This window comes from Anabrus simplex, chromosome 6 (assembly GCF_040414725.1).
Source record: "Anabrus simplex isolate iqAnaSimp1 chromosome 6, ASM4041472v1, whole genome shotgun sequence".
Lineage (NCBI taxonomy): Eukaryota > Metazoa > Arthropoda > Insecta > Orthoptera > Tettigoniidae > Anabrus > Anabrus simplex.
This window is the reverse complement of record NC_090270.1, coordinates 119390282-119403755: the sequence shown is the minus strand read 5'-3', so window position 1 is coordinate 119403755 and position 13474 is coordinate 119390282.

Genomic DNA, 13474 nt, shown 5'->3' with positions numbered 1-13474 from the left:
TCCTCTTAAAACAATAATCACTACCATCGGCATCCATAGTGTAACGGCTAGCGCGATCGCCTGTCGTCTTCGCAAGCCAGGGTTCGATACCCTGTATTGCTGAGAAGTTAAGGTTACAGGAGGGATGGTATTGTGCCCTTTTAAAGGCACCCAAATGCGGTGGTCGTCTTTCTTGATATGTGCGCCGGCTGCTCCTGAAAATAATGACATTGAAGCTTCAATACGGCTGATGATGACCACTAGATGGGTCAAAACTTGTACCGTGTAATTTATAATTTTGTGAATATATTTTAGTATTGAAAAGGTGGAAACGTTTACGTTGTTATTATTATTACTTATATATTATTCTCAGTTCAATACGGACCAAAAACACGAAATTCATAACCATTAATCGTCTAAACGTATCAAAACCACAAACAAATGTTCGACCTACGTACATAACACTATGCCTAGCAAAGATGAAAATCATTAACATTTACCAACTTTTACCAGTAATCCACAACAGTGTAGAAGAAAGAAGCTTTCACTTCACTCCGCGTTTTAATGATTGTTTCCAATGAAACAAGATACACACTCATGATCAAGATTAAGCTACACCCGTTTTTCTCATTTACTGAATTCATAAACCTAGCCCGCCAGGTGACCGTGATCATTAAGGCGTTGAATTATATACGGTCTGACACCGTGCTTAGCCGGTTCGAGTCCCGTTGGTCGGAAAATATGTTCACCATTAGAATGTTGGCCGTCAGGATATGGGAGATGGTGGTATACAATTTATAAACACTATATTGCGTGCGAAAAGCCTGAATTAAATTCCAAACCTCTCCGCAGTGCTCATATGGACTGAGGGCACATTACACTGTTAATGGTCATTCGTTCGTCGGATGGGAAAGTTAAGCCGTGAGCAGACCTCTTGGCGCTATTCGACAGGAGTAGGTTATATGCCGGCACCGAGTTTCTCCCACTCCCCTCCTACTGTCATATATCACGTCATTAATTTCATCTCATTAACTCCTCTGATGAGGTTAACTACAGGAAGGGAAGCCGGTCATAAAAACTCGCTACGAAGGTTCATCATACTTCATCCCCGACCCCGTAGAGGAACGGGACAAGGGTTGGACACACTGAATGTATAAATCTACCAGTGGATCTATTTATTCTGTAACTGAAAACATTCTTATTCATAATTGTCAATAGTCGACACCTGGAAAGTTATGTAAACATTGCAACACAGGATCAAGAATATTGATAACTAGCAAATGTACCCGTGCTTCGCTGCGGTATTCTACATTGTATACGGATTTCTCCGTGAATTACTGTAAATGCAGTGAGTAAGACTATATTAAATTGCACCTACAAACGGACTTCACCATCAGACGACTCGTTCGGTGTTCTACATGGTTGGTCCTGTGACATTTTCCCGTATCTCCTAAATGTATAGGTTAGATTCAGTTATTCATTGAATGGGGTGAAACTTGGTACAGTTTTCACATACTACTTTATTCTTTTATGCTTATGTGACCCTGGAATCATGAAATTTTGCGAATATATTGCCACTGGTCATGTCAATGTGCGTGCCCAATGTCATGATTGCATCTTTCCTATAAGTGTGCCAAACAATAACGTACATGTGTAAAAATTACAACATTAACTTGAACTCAAGAAATGCAGTACTATTTAACGAATAAGGGATAAAGATACGACAAAATGTCATAGTCCCGAAGTTGTAGATCTCTCCAAATTGAAAAGCGATCTTTTGTGATACGACTTACGGTTTAGCCACCAATTATTCCGAAAGGAAGGTTTGCACCGTCGTTAAATTTGCATCCATATTTCGATATTTTTCGGGGCCGAAAGTTATACATTTGCATGGCCTCGAAGATATATCTCCTCAAAGAAAAGGTTGTCCAGGTTTCGGGATTAGCACTCGCATACATACGGAGTAATTAAGGAAGAAGGCAATACAGTTGAGAAAGTTGAAATTAACAGAAAATAGGATTATAACTGAGGACAGTGGGATGAGTACAAATACGTAAATTCTAAGTGAATGTATTGGAAAATCAAATGCCCCTCAATAAATTATGCTGGTATGAGTTATGGATATAAGACAGCGGTAACAGAGGAAAAATTTAGGCGCAGGGATTCTTAGGTAAACAGATAAGAAGATGACTAATGGTGTTGTTACTTAAGCTATTCGAGGACAGTTATAACCTGCAACGATATTCCGCCAATATCCGGCAGAATGTCCGATTGACCCCTCTCTTGATTTTTACTCAAGGAACAACTACGAACTTACAGGAATTATGACGAAAATGGCAATACGTTACTTCCCTGGTGGCATGCAGACAGAGACTTCGCCATGGTAACCTGTAGGTTCGTTGTCGGTCTGTCGGTCACTCAATGCAGAGCATGATACCCGCAGAAAATATTAAATTTCTCCGTCATTTGAAGAGTAAGGTAAATTATGAACATAACGAAAGTTGTTTGTAATGAAGATACGGTCCACGGATTTTACAGAAAATCAATAGTATATGAGAAAATGGAGGAAAACCGTTCTGGTTTTCCTATAAACCCCCCGTCTATTCAAAGATTTTAATACGACATGCATATCGAAACCTTCCTCGGGACGAGTATAATCTAAATATGAAGTTTGGTTGCGATCTATCCAGCCGTTTCGCCGTGATGGTGGAACAAACAGACAAACATACAAACAAACAGACACGAAAAATAAAAATCACCGATTCGGTATTGAGTTGACCTAAAACGGATATCTACACAATTGGCAAAACAAACGAAATTACAGACAGCGGACCCCTTACAAATTTTTTTTATATACATTGACACTTCAAACCATGTTTGATCAATTGAATGAAATATAAAGAATGTTCCCGTCATGATCGAAAGGAAAACCCGCGCCTCTTGCAATGAACTTGGTATAAAATATGTAATGCATACCTAAGTAATACCAGTCACTTCTGAACGATAAAGATAGTCTTCCTAACCACCGAGCTCGATAGCTGCAGTCGCTTAAGTGCGGCCAGTATCCAGTAATCGGGAGATAGTGGGTTCGAGTCCCAATGTCGGCAGCCCTGAAGATGGTTTTCCGTGGTTTCCCATTTTCACACCAGGCAAATGCCGGGGCTGTACCTTAATTAAGGCTTCCTTCCAATTCCTAGGCCTCCCCTATGCCATCGTCACCGTAAGTCAGTCAGTCAGTCAGTCACTGTGTTGGTGCGACGTAAAGCAAATAACAAAAGAAAATCTTCCTAACCTATTTGACAGTTGGGAATCGAAAAGTTGTGATATTAGTACATTCATAACTAGATAGACAACCTGGCATAAACATGTACGACCCACATTTTCTACATTTAATCCATATCCCCTACAACACACCACAGAAAGCAATCGAAGAACCAGGAAACACTCAAGATTCGGTAAAAATTCTGAAGTACGCACCAGGAACTACAAAATCGGTAATGGAAGGAACCGTAACATTATTGAACACATACAAAAATCTCGAATACAAGCTACCAGAGGATCTCTTCCGCTTGGATACACGAGCAATATAAACCGAACATAATGTTAATTGATAACCTCAAAACGCATGGCCACAGCCCTTGGCTGTTTTATCACTTATCGATACATCCCTTCAAGTGTGATAACTGTAGTTGGTCTTGAAAGGTATCATGTCGACTTCCGCAGCGAACAATATATCTCCCTCAGTCCACCAAAGTCGGCGAAAATGTTATATTCAAAGAGAGGCTTATAGTTTTGTTACTGCAAAGAAATACAACAGAAATTCGGCCCGCGCTCCTCAGCCTGCTCTACCATTTCCGATAACATAAAGCAGGGATATGTATCGTTTGTATTATTAATTATGGCCGTACTGCTCATAGCCGTTTTAAATTGTCATTACATTTACATGAACATTCAGTATAGGTGCTAAAAGTGAACAGTTACGAAGCACATCTCATTCGATCCACCAGTTTAATTACTTGGGATGAAGCAAGAATGGCCAATAAGCATTCTTTAATGTGTGTAAGCTGACTTAAAGGATTAATTAATACTAATGTACCTTTTGGTGGAAAATTCATTGTATTAGGAGGCGATTTAGGCAAGTATTACTTGATCTGCCCTATTCGTCACGAGCTAGGACAGTTCAGAATTCGATTAAATTCTCTCCTCTATGGTCATTTGCAAAAAATCCACTCTTCGCAAAAACATGCGCCCCAAGACTGGGGAGTGGGAAATGGCGAACTTTTGTTAGACATAGGTACAAGTCAATACAGTTATTTCGATGGAGGTGATTCCAGTTTCATTGATTTACCTACTTCTCTGTTGACAGCAGGAGATATTGTGACCGAAACATATGGCGAAGAATTTCAGCACTGCAAAGTAATAATATATCTAAAATAGCTATTCTCGCAGCAAAAAATTAACACTGCGATGAAATAAATAACAAGGTTCTACCTCTAGTACCCAGAGAAGCCAGGAGTTATAAAAATATGAACCACTTAATAACCGAGATTGAAAGTGAATTAATGAATTGTCCACCAGAATTTGTAAGTAGCCTAGAGGTTAGCGGATTGCCACCACATCAGCTAACTTGAAACCAGGCTGTGTTGTAATGCTCCTTCCCAACTTCAATATTACTCAACGTTTATTCTATGGACCAATATTCATGGTGTGCAAAATGCACGGTAATACTTTGGAGTTGGAAATTCTAACTGGAATAAATATGGGACATAATTGACCTGACCCCATCGGATACTGTTCTACAGTTTTCTTTCAAACGTAGACAGTTGCCCGTACGGCAAGCCTTCTGTATGACCATTAATAAAGCGCATGGACAAACTCTTGGAAAAGTGGGTATCTACGTACGCGAACGAGTATTCAGTCTCGTCCAATTGTATGTTGCACTATGTCGGACAAGATCATTTCAAAATGTTAAAATCCAGATACGCCCGAATGGTCGACGCACAACGAATATTGCATGGAAAGAAGTGTTATAAACTACATTACGAAAGAATAAATGATAATGATAATAATAATAATGTTATTTGTTTTACGTCCCACTAACTACTTTTTAAGGTCTTCGGAGACGACGAGGTGCCGGAATTTAGTCCCGCAGGAGTTCTTTTACGTGCCAGTAAATCTACCGACACGAGGCTGTCGTATTTTAGCACCTTCAAATACCACCGGACTGAGCCAGGATCGAACCTGCAAAATTGGGGTTAGAAGGCCAGCGCCTTAACCGTCTGAGCCACTCAACCCGGCTAAATGATAATGTACTGGTATTAAAGGTTCATAAAACCATTGAAAACGGCATATCAAGACGAGTTATCTGACCTATTTGTAACGAATACTGCGGAACAGGTCAGCTTATTTATTTATTTATTTATTTATTTATTTATTTATTTATTTATTTATTTATTTATTTATTTATTTATTTATTTATTGTGCACATAACAGGTCATGAGTCCCAATTACAATGTTGACAACAATTGTTACTTAGCGTAAAAAGCAAACACAAAACAGTAGCTGGAATATTTTTAAATTTAATTCCAGTGACATAGGTCACATTAAAAACACGTCAAGGATAATATAACTAATATTACATTACAGTACTAATTAACAGTAATTAAGATTTAATAAGAAAGCCAAGTCATCTCCGTACAGGCCATAAAGTCCCTTGGAGGGGTGGAAGGTAAAGGCATCCACTATCCGTAACCTCGGCAATTGATGGGGTAGAGCTCTACGCCCGGCCGTCTTTGTCCCCAGGAATTAACCTAGGACTCATTTTTGGTGTATGCTGAGTGAACATTAGGGCCACGTGCGCCTCCAGAAGTGGAAATCTCGTTTCTTAAACTTTTCGTTTTTCCTGACGGGGAATCGATCCCACGTCCCTCCGGGCGAACCGAGTACCACGTCGGTCAGGCAGCCGCAAGATTTAATATAATACATTAGAAGAGGATATTTCATGGTATCTAATACACTAATTTCCTTTTTTTTTTTACAATTACTTCATATCTATTAAATTACGTTGTTACATGACTATGTGAATGTCATACTAAAATTATCAACACACGCACAAACATTATTTTAAAGCAAGAAGATATCTCTAGGACGATTTTGTTTCTGTGGTGTATAGAAGGAGATTGACCACAACACATTTGTCATCAGTTTTATAATGAATTATTTTATACACGAAAGTCAATTATTTGCAATTTCATCTGAAATATGTTGATGAGTTAATAATCAATTAATCATGTACTAATATTGTGCTTATTACCGATAAATGAACATAATGTCGCTGCTGTGCCAAAACCACTATTTCCCTTAAGACTGGTCACGCCTTCCAGCCACATATTGATAAGCAGTCCATGAACACAATATTAGTTGAGTTCATTTTCCTATGCACGTGTGTAAGGGAAAATGAACCTTACTGTACCGTACTCTAGGAATGTACGTTTGCATGACATATTTACCCACTCCTAATGATGTATTTAAGCTTCATTTTCCTTTACACTGCAGCATAGGAAAATGAACACAACTAAAATGTTCTGATGGACTACAGTACATGTCAATATGTGGCTGAGAGACGTGGCCAGTATTTTTTTTCTTTTTTTTGCTAGTTGTTTTACGTCGCACCGACACAGATAGGTCTTACGGCGACGATGGGACAGGAAAGGGCTAGGAGTGGGAAGGAAGCGGCCGTGGCCTTAATTAAGGTACAGCCCCAGCATTTGCCTGGTGTGAAAATGGGAAACCACGGAAAACCATTTTCAGGGCTGCCGACAGTGGGGTTCGAACCTACTATCTCCCGAATACTGGATACTGGCCGCACTTAAGCGACTGCAGCTATCGAGCTCGGTTGGCCAGTATTTAAGGGAAAATAATGGATAGGTAGAATATTGTCGTATTCGTGGTTTCGGCACCCCAGCGACGGCATTTCTAGCCCAAATATGCATTTCGAAAATGCTTTGCAGAGCGCTTGTTTATTTTCAATATTTATGAGCGGTTAGCTAATAATAATAAAGTTCATATATCCCAGTAATTGCAGTTCAAGTCCCTGGAGTAGTAGTAGTAGTTTTTATAGAAATATTTGAGAAATTACTGTAGACAACCTCGTATTTTTCAGTAGGCCTAATTAAGGACACTTTTATTTTCCGTCCCGTGGAGTAGGGAAAATAATAGTAATCCACCAGCTGTAATAATCACATAACCACATTTCAGTAGAATTGTAGTGAAGATAAGGTATAATATATTAGATAGTATCTTGCCAGTTATATTCGTGTTTTTCTTCGTGTACGGCAATCTTTTCGATACTTAAGCATTTAACCAAACGCAGGGTAGTGTAGTGTAGATACATTGTAGTATAGATACAGTACATTTAGATAGTGCCGTATCTTGCCTGCTATATTCGTGTGTTATTTTTCGTGTGTATCTATTAGACCGTAATACTAATAATAATTTGTCTAAGCATTTAGCTTCGTTGGTAATCTTTGAGTACAGTAGTTCTTGCAAATTTAATTTCTGTTGTGCTTAGTTTAGTGACATACGGTACGGTTCCGTAATTAGGATACGTCTGAAAGTAGTTTAACATTACTGTAGTGTACTGTACAGTAGTATACGAGTAATATCCTATCAGAATTTAGTGTGATTATTTTATTATTGTAAAATATTTGTGTAGTACTGGTGTAGTAGAGGTATCCGTAGAAACTCGTACTAAAATACTGTTGTTGTAATTAGAATAGGCTTAACTGCAGTTAATTGGAATTGTGTAGTTCTTGTGTAGGCTATTACTTTCGATATTCAGTAATTAACAGCAGTTTTTATCCTGTCAGGGGTTGTAGGATAAAAAAAATAGAGCACGACTAAGTAGTATTGTAGTGTAGTCGTATATTAATTACCTTATTGTTGTGTACTATCCCAGACAATATATCCCTCCGTTCATTTATTTTTTGCAAATAAGTTATTTTATTTTTAATTTCATTTTCCCCCCATAAAGAATGGCTAAGGAGCGCGAGTGTAGTTTCTGTGGGTGTGGCGAGGCATTGAGGGGTATGAGGGAGGAGTTGGAAAGTTTGAGGGAGATAATTAGGATTCTCACAGAAGACAGGAGGGAAGATAGGACTCCCTCAAACAATGTACAGGTTACAGTAGGTGTACAAGAGGGAGGGGAAGGAAAGGGAGGAGTTGTAGAAGACAGGTGGTCTAATGTTCTAAGGGGAAGGAGATTGCAGGCTAAGAGCTCTATTCAGGATCAGAATTCAGGACAGGTGTCTGTGCAAAATCGGTACGAGTCACTACAGGTAGAACAACAGAGGGAAGATGAGGGACAGGGAACTGTTGCTGAGATGTGTGGGAGTAGGAGGAAGGGAAAAGGTAGGAAAGGAAAATGTAGAGTAGATGATAGGAAAAGACAGGTGGAACAGGGTCATGGGAAGGAGAAAAGGGAGGAGGAAATAGCTTCTGCAGTTATCAGGAAAGATAGGGGTGATCAGGAGGGGAGGGGATCAAACGAGGTGGGTAGGGTTGAGGCTCTGGTCATGGGAGATTCCATCGTTAGACATGTGGGGAAAGTGTGTGGAGGAAAGGGTACCAGGGTAGAGTGTTATCCAGGAATTAGGTTGAGGCAGATGTTGAGGAAAGTAGAAGAGAGGGAGGAGGGGAAGGAGAAGGTGGTAGTGTTTCACGTTGGTACCAACAACGTAAGGCAAGCTGATATAAGTACCAACATAGTTGGAGATGTGTGGGATCTGGTAAATGCAGCACGGGTGAAGTTTAAGAAAGCGGAGATTTTTATTAGTGGAATACTGTGTAGAAGGGATACTGACTGGAGGGTGATTGGGGATTTAAATGAGACTATGGAGTGGGTATGTGGGAAACTGGGAGTGAAATTTCTAGATCCAAATGGGTGGGTAGGAGATAGGGATCTGCGCTCAGATGGCCTTCATTTAAACCGCAGTGGTACGTATAAGTTAGGAAATTTGTTTGGAAGGGTAATAGGGAGGTACATTCAGGGAAACGGGATGGCCTAGGGAGCGGTGATAAGGGAACAGCGAACTGGAAATCAAGTAGGGATGACATAAAATTGTTAGTGTTGAACTGTAGAAGTATTGTAAGGAAAGGAATAGAATTAATTTAATAGATATATATTCACCAGATATTGTAATAGGTGTTGAATCATGGCTGAGAAATGATATAATGGATGCAGAAATTTTCCCACGGCACTGGAGTGTGTATCGTAGAGATAGGATAGGAAGGGTGGGAGGCGGAGTGTTCATTCTGGTGAAAGAAGAATTTGTAAGCTACGAAAAAGTTAAAGATGAGACACATGAAATTCTAGGTGTAAGGCTCATTTCTAAAGATAATAGGCAACTTGATATATTTGGAGTGTACAGATCGGGAAAGGGTAGCACTGACGCGGATTCAGAATTATTTGATAGGATAGTCAGCTATGTGGGAAACGACATGGAAAGAAATGTGATTGTAGCGGGAGATCTGAATTTGCCAGATGTCAATTGGGAAGGAAATGCGAACGACAGAAAGCATGACCAACAAATGGCAAATACGTTAATATGGGAAGGACAGCTGATTCAGAAAGTGATGGAACCAACCAGAGGGAAAAATATCCTGGATGTCGTGCTGATAAAACCAGATGAGCTCTATAGGGAAACTGAAGTAATAGATGGTATTAGTGATCATGAAGCTGTTTTTGTGGTAGTTAAAAATAAATGTGATAGAAAGGAAGGTCTTAAAAGTAGGACTGTTAGGCACTACCACATGGCTGATAAAGCAGGCATGAGGCAGTTTCTAAAAAGTAGCTATGATCGGTGGAAAACGGTAAATATACATGTAAACAGACTCTGGGATGGGTTTAAAGAAATTGTTGAGGAATGCGAAAACAGGTTTGTACCATTAAGGGTGGTAAGGAATGGTAAAGACCCACCTTATTATAATAGAGAAGTAAAGAGACTAAGAAGGAGGTGCAGACTGGAAAGAAATAGAGTTAGAAATGGCTGTGGAAGTAAGGAGAAATTGAAGGAACTTACTAGAAAATTGAATCAAGCAAAGAAGGCAGCTAAGGATAATATGATGGCAAGCATAATTGGCAGTCATACGAATTTTAGTGAAAAATGGAAGGGTATGTATAGGTATTTTAAGGCAGAAACAGGTTCCAAGAAGGACATTCCAGGAATAATTAATGAACAAGGGGAGTGTGTATGTGAGGATCTTCAAAAGGCAGAAGTATTCAGTCAGCAGTATGTAAAGATTGTTGGTTACAAGGATAATGTCGAGATAGAGGAGGAGACTAAGGCCAAAGATGAAATAAAATTTACATATGATAATAATGACATTTACAATAAGATACAAAAGTTAAAAACTAGAAAAGCGACTGGAATTGATCAGATTTCTGGGGATATACTAAAGACAATGGGTTGGGATATAGTACCATATCTGAAGTACTTATTTGATTATTGTTTGGTCGGAGGAGCTATACCAGATGAATGGAGAGTTGCTATAGTTGCCCCTGTGTATAAAGGAAAGGGTGATAGACATAAAGCTGAAAATTACAGGCCAGTAAGTTTGACATGTATTGTATGTAAGCTTTGGGAAGGCATTCTTTCTGATTATATTAGACATGTTTGTGAAATTAATAACTGGTTCGATAGAAGGCAATTTGGTTTTAGGAATGGTTATTCCACTGAAGCTCAACTTGTAGGATTCCAGCAAGATATAGCAGATATCTTGGATTCAGGAGGTCAAATGGACTGTATCGCGATTGACCTGTCTAAAGCATTTGATAGGGTGGATCATGGGAGACTACTGGCAAAAATGAGTGCAATTGGACTAGACAAAAGAGTGACTGAATGGGTTGCTATATTTCTAGAAAATAGATCTCAGAGAATTAGAGTAGGTGAAGCTTTATCTGACCCTGTAATAATTAAGAGGGGAATTCCTCAAGGCAGTATTATCGGACCTTTATGTTCTTTATATATATAAATGATATGAGTAAAGGAGTGGAATCGGAGATAAGGCTTTTTGCGGAAGATGTTATTCTCTATAGAGTGATAAATAAGTTACAAGATTGTGAGCAACTGCAACGTGACCTCGAAAATGTTGTGAGATGGACAGCAGGCAATGGTATGTTGAAAAACGGGGTTAAAAGTCAGGTTGTGAGTTTTACAAGTAGGAAAAGTCCTCTCAGTTTTAATTACTGCGTTGATGGGGTGAAAGTTCCTTTTGGGGATCATTGTAAGTATCTAGGTGTTAATATAAGGAAAGATCTTCATTGGGGTAATCACATAAATGGGATTGTAAATAAAGGGTACAGATCTCTGCACATGGTTATGAGGGTGTTTAGGGGTTGTAGTCAGGATGTAAAGGAGAGGGCATATAAGTCTCTGGTAAGACCCCAACTAGAGTATGGTTCCAGTGTATGGGACCCTCACCAGGATTACCTGATTCAAGAACTGGAAAAAATCCAAAGAAAAGCAGCTCGATTTGTTCTGGGTGATTTCCGACAAAAGAGTAGCGTTACAAAAATGTTGCAATGTTTGGGTTGGGAAGAATTGAGAGAAAGAAGAAGAGCTGCTCGACTAAGTGGTATGTTCCGGGCTGTCAGCGGAGAGATGGCGTGGAATGACATTAGTAGACGAATAAGTTTGAATGGCGTTTATAAAAGTAGGAAAGATCACAATATGAAGATAAAGTTGGAATTCAAGAGGACAAACTGGGGCAAATATTCATTTATAGGAAGGGGAGTTAGGGATTGGAATAACTTACCAAGAGGGATGTTCAATAAATTTCCAATTTCTTTGAAATCATTTAGGAAAAGGCTAGGAAAACAACAAATAGGGAATCTGCCACCTGGGTGACTGCCCTAAATGCAGATCAGTACTGATTGACTGATTGATGATGCAGATCTTATTAGGGAATTTTCGATAACAAAAGAGACTGCATAGCCTGAAGAATTTATTCGTATCTGAAAAGAAGAATTACAAGAGACATAAGGAAAGAAATTTGTTCTGTTAAACAAGGACTGATATGTTGGTTAGTTTTGCCTGATTGTGGTGTTTCAAGAATCGTGGCATACCACGGATCAAGTTGTCTAGAACATCTTGAAGTGAGGTAATAGCATACTTCGACGACAGCTTCTATGAACTCTTGGCAGATTATGGGATGGTATTGATGCTGAGCAGTAGCATAATTCAGCATATTCTATGCACGTTCGGTACAGTTCATGACCGGACACATCGCAGACCATTTCATTCGGGAAATGTTGGATTTTTTGAGGAAGTATTGTAAAACATCCACTCGATGTTGTCTTGCGTTGTCATCAGAGGAAAAATGCATTCATCGTCGATTTATTCTCAGAATGGATGTAAAATTAGTGGAAGCACCTCGCGAATGTAACGCTTTGCCGTCATAGTGTCATCAAGAAGGATAAATGGGTTCCACCTTCCTAGCATTTATCCCAGACCAAAACATGATTCTCCCTCCACAGAATATGTGTGCACTTCTGCTGCCTGGTCTAGTACCATGTCTAGTGCGATGACTTGGTTTTAATGGTAGATTGTGATGATGAAATTGCAATAAAATATTTTAGAGCCTGAAAATGAATGCAGTGAGTTGTAGGTGAAAATCAGCATTTGCATGACGAAAATTATGTCTGTTATCAAGAAACCTTGAGGATAGAAGAGAAGACTGGAACGAAACTTAAGGTACGTGAGGTGTGTATTCTCCTAGGATGGTAGTATAGTTAGTGAAATGTAATCAATGCGTACCAAAGGCTAGTTCATTCACAGTTGAGATCAATGGTGCCCGGCAGGAGTAAAGTGAATATCGCAGGCGAATCTATCCTTACGCCACTGTTTTCAGGGCAACCATTTTGTACAGGAGTGAAAGTTCGAAAAAATCATGGGTATCGTGTGGATAAGATAGAGATAACAGATATAAATTTAACAAGAGTTGTTCCTTGTAAAATCAGCTAGGAAGAGTAGTAAGAGACTGTTTACGGTTAAGAGATAGAGTTTAAGATACGAATGGACTAAATGGATGTATATGAACAGTCACGCACGTAGGGTCATGTGAGGTGAATGGAGGAGGTTAATGGAGGATAATACTTTATTTGACGACAGATAGGAAGAAAAGCAGAGTGATAACAAAGCTTAGATTTAGCTTTAATGATTCCAAAGTATGAGGTTTATAAATAGAAGAAGAGTTGAAAATGAAGGGTGGTGGAGGTGAATACTTCATTCAGAGATGCTTACGGGCAGAATGATGAGACGTATAATAATAATGAAGATGTATGTATGAATACACGTCGGTACGTAACACGACAGTGTACAGAATATGATATGCCAGCATTATCATCCTTACCCGCGGTCGGACACGAACCTGATGCGGATGGAGTGCACAGTTCTACAGCTGAACTCTATGATCATGAGCAATATTCACCCTCCCT